Source organism: Octopus sinensis, unplaced genomic scaffold, assembly GCF_006345805.1.
Source record: "Octopus sinensis unplaced genomic scaffold, ASM634580v1 Contig12856, whole genome shotgun sequence".
NCBI classification, from domain to species: domain Eukaryota; kingdom Metazoa; phylum Mollusca; class Cephalopoda; order Octopoda; family Octopodidae; genus Octopus; species Octopus sinensis.
Genome location: NW_021832794.1, coordinates 10,001 through 16,744, shown reverse-complemented (window position 1 = coordinate 16,744; position 6,744 = coordinate 10,001). Strand labels below are relative to the sequence as shown.

At 35.9% G+C, this 6,744-nt stretch overlaps 1 long non-coding RNA gene across 1 annotated transcript; it reads left to right on the top strand.

Moving 5' to 3' along the window:
* Window positions 1–2,635: 2,635 nt before the first annotated feature.
* Window positions 2,636–4,707, top strand: LOC118761378. The gene is made up of 2 exons (XR_004997330.1): window positions 2,636–2,932; window positions 3,644–4,707. It is a non-coding gene; the product is annotated as an uncharacterized LOC118761378 (long non-coding RNA).
* The last annotated feature ends 2,037 nt before the right edge of the window (window positions 4,708–6,744 follow it).

Below are 6,744 nucleotides of genomic sequence, written 5' to 3'. Positions count from 1 at the left end.
TGCCATACACAGACAACTTCAGCTTTATATATATATAGAGAGATTATATTGGTTCAGAAGTGTTGCTTCAGTGTGCATACATGTATGTGTTTGTATGAGAGCAAGAAGGAGAGTGAGAGATTCAGAGAGAAAAAAAAAAGGTTGTGTGAGGATAAAGATATCACAACCCACATCATCTTAATACTCTAACTTCCATGTATGTTGGGGTTTCAACAGATATCTGAATAGTGTTCAGACAGATCAAATGGAATTAAAGTAAACATTTTAATATTCATCACTCTTACCATTGTCCATCTCTTAGACCAACAACACTCCACCTCTCTCTCTCTTCCTCTATCACCCTTTCACACTATTCACTCTATGTCTACCATAAAATTCTTGCTCCATTCAACTACCCACATTTTTCTGTCATAGCTCTATCCTTGATTCAGTTTCTCAGTCACATTGTCTTGAGCAAACGCATATATGATAGAGAGAGTAGACTCTTTAGCCTTATGAGGCACAAGCATTATCATTAGTTCTGGTGCTTTAATAAAATGCATCCAGTGCACTCTGTGAAGAGAATGGCAAAGAGGAGATAATGTAGCGCCACGAGGACCTTTTAGTTTTGTTGAGGACAAAACAATCATTCTAGTGCTGATGTTAAATATTTTGTTGAATGTGTGCATCATGTAACTGGAAACAAAGCAAGCTGCAAATGTAGAAGTTTTTTTTACAAAAGAGTACTGCTTACAAAGACATCTTAGTTGGGGAGTAGTGGACAAGAATTTTTTGTAGTTGGTAGAGATTTTCTCAGCAAAGGGTCAAAAGGATTAGCTGCAATTTGGAAACAGGAGAGTTTTCAGGTCGTACAATGCTCAAAGTCAACTTCTACTTTTCAGATGATATTCTTGACAAGCTGCAATAGAGGGTAAAAATCCACCTGGTTGGTAGAGGTGGATGAGTTTTTCCATATGATGTAGATCATGATCATACCTTGTGTTGCTGCATATGAACCACTTGAAGCAGTGAAGAATGTTTAGTCCAGTACTTATTTTTTTCTAATGCCTGGTACTTATTCTATCAGTCTCTTTTGCTGAACTGCTAATTTACTGGTACTTATTCTATCAACCCTGAAAGGATGAAAGCAAAGTCAACCTTGGTGGAATTTGAACTCAGAATGTAAAGATGGATGAAATGTCATTAAGCATTTTGTTCAGCATGCTAACAATTCCGCCAGCTCACCACCTTAAAGAGGTTTAATAATAGCAAAACATGCCCATTGCTTTCACCATGTGGATTTAAAGAGCACATCCACATCAGTCTAAACTGTTTATGTTGTACAAAAACTTCGATCAACTGATCTTATTAAGGTTATTTTCCCTTGTAAGCTATTTTTAAGCTTATTCTATCAGTCTCTTTTGCTGAACCATTAAGTTACAGGTACGTAAAGACACCAACACTGGTTGTCAAGCAGTGATGGTGGCTGAGGGGGACAAACACAGACACACACACACATATATATCTATATATATATTGGTAGGTTTGGAGATGATGTACAGGTATTATATATTAGAAGAAATGAGGTAATCAGAAGATCGGATGGTTTATATTTACAGATATTTATTTATATATTACATTTTTTACATATATATCATATCACTTTATATATCTATATATATATACACATCAAACTTCTTTCAGTTTCCATCTACCAAATCCACACACAAAATTTTGGTCAGCCCAAGGCCATAGTAGGGGACACTTGCTCAGACTGCCACACAGGGGGATTGAACTAGGAACCACGTGTTTGGGAAGCAAACTTCTTACCACACAGCCACACCAGGTGCCAAATTCTTCCATGTGTGTATGTAATGCTAAACACTTCCACGAGTTTTCTCTCAGCAATATTGTTGATATTCATAATCACTATCACAACATTGCCTTTGTTTCTATATATACTGATCACTGTTACTTTTTTCCATTGCTTAAGCGGTTCTATAAGACCAAAACATGTTCACTGTAGCCACCATTTGACTTTGAAGATCAGATCCATTCCAATCTGTATTCTTGTATTGTTGAAAAATTTTAATAACTGATTTCCTTTGCTTGTTGCTTTTAGACTTTAAACATCATAGAAAGAGGTTTTGGCCTCAAAAATTTCAACTGATATAAGTGATTCTACATTACATATGCAAGACCCTACTGTATTTAAATTTTGCAGCATTTTCTAATAAATCATACTCAACTGCATGATTTAATAGGTAAAGTAGTATGGCATATCTTAAAGGATAAAATAAAATTGCTACGGTAGATTTCAAAGCAATCATCTTTGGCTCCAAATTACCATTCCCTAATCACCATAGAATTTTTATTGTTTCGAAATGGGGTTCAGGAGAAAAATAATGTTAAAAAATATAGACTTTAAACATTGAAATTTCAAGAAAATATTTTATATAAATTTAATTGACAATCAATGATAGTACTAAATAAAAATAATATAAATTCCCATTAATACGTAATGAATTTTGTAAATGAACCCTGAACAATTTCATTTAAGAGAAAAAAAAATTAATGAAACAGCAATTATACATAGATTTGAATAATTATTTTCAAGAAATGAAGTCGCACAATTCGTTGCGACTGACTAAACAGCAGTTTAACGTACAGCGCTCCTTCAGTGAAATCTCACAAACAGGGGGAGATAATTTGATTGTGTGGCATGATTTCTGAAGCTTTTAGATTCATTAACTGAAAAAATTAATATCTTTCCCCCACTCGCTTTTCTTTTAGCTCGGTTTAAACTTATCACTAATGCGTCACATGGCAAATAGATTTTACAATTATTTTCAGCTCAATTGGAATAACATTTCCATCACATATATATATAATAAACAATATCTGAATAAATAAATGCGTTATTCTAAAAATAAGACGGGAAACATTTTCATCTGTAAGCTTGTTTACTTGTTATTCTTATCGATTATTATTATTACTGTCATCATCATCAATATCATAAACGTTGTTGTAGCAAATAAGGAAATCACGATCACAATCATTAACAGAGAGGTGGATTAGCAAAAGCAATCAGACCAAAATTATTTGTGGTATTTAGTCGTTTTAATATTTTGAGTTCAAATCCCGCCTAGGCCGAATTTGCTTTTTCATTCATTCATTCATTAAGGGATCGATAAAATAAGCACCAGTTAAATATTGAAGTGACTAAATCCAGACTATATATATATATATATATTTATATATAAGGTGGGATTAGTGGTCTTGTATTTATGTTAGAAATTCTTAATTTACTAACAACAAAATAAGCGAGAATATCACGAAATAGTGATGCAGCACTGAATTCGTGCCAATTAGTCCACAACATCGAGCCACTGCCAATGTCTCAGGTAGAAGCTCATTCCCCGCACTGACTGACTCGCCCTGTCTGTTTTTATTTTCCCTTCTCTTTCCCACGTCTTCATCTATTTCTCTTTTTGATATATATATAAATATACATATATATATGAATAGAAGCATCATATTTATTATTAGTAGTTTTAAGAAACCCTTTTTTTCTTTTCCTTTTTTTTTTTTATTCACACACTTTTTCTTAGATATGCTCTAATTTTTCACGCCGTGTAATCATTATTATTATTATCTCCTTCAGCTTCCTCATCCTTGAACAAGCCAGTGATCAAGAACGTCCCTGCTTGCCTTCACAACCAGTTATAGTAAGCTTCCTCCACCCAGCAATACCGCCATCTACACCGCTGCTATATCATCATCTTCAGCGTCTACTGGCAACTGTTCTGCTACTATAACGACTGCAGCTTTACCGACATTTCTTTACCAATAAGCAGCAGCAGTAGCAGTCGCACACACCAACACCTCCACCACCACTACCAACACCATTACCACCGTTTACTGCTGCCATCCGGGGGAGGCACACCGAGTAAAGACGAAGGCGGTGGAGGAAGAAGAAGCCGCCGACGACGACGAAGAAGAGGAAGAAGAAAACGTCGTGGTTCGACGCTGCTAGAATAAACCGACTACTACCAAGCACCTTAACGTCAGCCAGGGAAGAAAGAAGCTTTCCCTTGTTGAAACAAGGACTGGAGTGTCGGCTTCATCCCAGCATCGTTTGGTGAAGCCGAACAACTCCATCAACGTTGTCGCCACCACCCAAAATATCTACCAAAATACCTACCCACCCCCCAGTCGGGATATATTTTGGGGGTGGGAGAAAAAGTGAGAGAGTTAGAAAGAGAAAGATGTGGATTTCAATACGTATCCTTTTGACAAGCAACAACATCCATGGCTGAAACCAGCTCCAGGCACGTCCTCTCTGTGGTAACAGCATTAAACCTCCTTCGACAGCACCAAGTCTGGTCAGGGCACATTACTACAGAAAAGGTTTTTAGAGCCCTAATAAAAAGAAAACAAATCTAAGGGAAGACGTCTTTTAAAAAAAGTATTAAAACTAAAAAATATATATATATATATAAAACACCGCGGAAATTTGGAGAGATATGGCACCCACAAGGAGCACAGGACAGTGGCAAGGTGTCCGCCGCCGTCGCCGGGGAGGGACTCTTTATTACCATTATTATTCTGGCACTGTCGCAGAAGGAGGATCTTTACTCAGGAAAAGCTTGACACTGGAACCGTTATTATTATATTCCGTGTTACATCTGCTTTTATTCTATCAAGGGTGTGAAGCTCTTGATTTAGGTAAGTCCCTAAACAACGCACGTCTTTTTAAAAGGCGTCCTCTTATATTGCTGTTTTCCATGGAATCTGTATTCTTACTTGCACTTTGCACTAACAGATATGCACTACCCATACATACACACACACAATACATATATATACATTCATACACACAATATATATAAATATACATTCACACGTTTATTATATACACACATATTGTCATACAAGTTTATTGTATATGTACATACATTCACACAAATGTTTATATACATACACACACCTGTGTTGTGGTGATTATATTGAAATCGTGCATTCCATTGTGTATATATCTAGTCTATCATTTTCAATAATACTTGGTTCATGTAAATAATAATAAATGTACGTGATATATCCATGGAAAATGCATGTGTAAAATTGCATTCTAACACACACACATTTATACACAAATCCCTTTTCATTCATCTGCGACTACATATATACATCCATACTTCATACTTAAACGTGTATGTATGAAACTATCATTATTACACCCATCACACACACAATCATGCTTCTAAACGTACCCAGTTTGGATTTTAATTCATATATATTCAAAAATCGCACCTACATACATACATATACAAAACTAAGCAGGTAAGTAAATTTCTTCCCCCAAATCTACGCTCGATATCTAGTAGCAGAATGAAATCTGAAACCAGTTCCGTTGGTCAATTAAGCTGTTACATGCATCTATGACCGTCCACTACGAATGGAAAAATGTTTTGCAACACACTTGGAAATGAAAGATATTAAAAATGGCTTTCTCTCGTTCTTGCCTTTTCTTATATTCTTTGCCTGTTCCCCTTAAATCTAGTTAACAAGCTGCCATCTCCATCTTCCTTCGACTGCTATAACCATTCCTTCACCCCCCCATACCTCCTCTTTTAATCTTCCTCTACTGACCACTATGCACGTGTGCTACAACCCACCCCTCTCTATTATCCTCACCTACCACCCTACGAGTTGGCCGAATTCTGTGGCAGGTATCATCAATCAATGAATAAAGTGAAACAGTTTTTACTTGGCATCGTTGGTTGGGGTTTTCATATTTATTATCTACTAGCCTGTCGGCGAGCTGGAGGAATCGTTAAGGCATCGGGTAAAATGAATGCATTGCGATATTTCTTCCGGTTCTGTACGTTCCGAGCTCGAATCGCACCGAGGTCATTTTTACCTTTCCATCCTTTTGGGTCGATACGGATATCGATGTTATCGATTAACCCCCCTTCCTTTAATATTGTTGGCCTTGTACATAAATTAGAAATCATTATCTACTAGCCCAGATTACGACGCCCCCCCTCCTCCCTACGTTTACTATTTTATTGTTGTTGTTCCACTACAATATCAGAATAGTAGCGGAGATCCAAGAAGAAATATTAGACAATTTCCTTGAACCGAATGTCAATGTAAAGAATAAAGGAGATTCTAAAAATGGCAGCGATCTTTCTGCTTTTTCTGCCCAGATATCAGTTTATTCGCTGCCAATATTGGAATTAGTATGTTATTCCATTATATTTTGTCTTAATTTCTCAAATTAAATAATGAAGATACGGTTGTAAACGTACATCCATCCATCCATTCATCTATCACAGCGAAAGAATTTTAACTTACTACCCATTGTAAGCTCGCATTATAAAGATTTTTAAGTAATAGTCGAAAAATGAAAGTGATATGCTGCCTTTCTGTCGATGGTTCTATTTTGTTTTGTGATATTTTCGTCTTTGTTATCTTAAAAATATTCTGAACTGAATTGCTGAATCGATACTTTGTGCTTGCTTCTTCCCTTGTACATCACTTTGTTTGACACGAATAAATTAACTTCCCCTTTTACATTATAATAAAACGTGTGTAAGAAACCAGTATTTTAAGGTAGAATATTTCCTTTCTCTCTCGACATAGATTTTCTCCCTCTTACTTACTTGAAAAATTTCAGATAGACCTACGCATTGTTTTTGTTCAGTTGGGTGTAGATTTTTTATTTATTTATGTATTTAGATATATATATATTTCAGACAA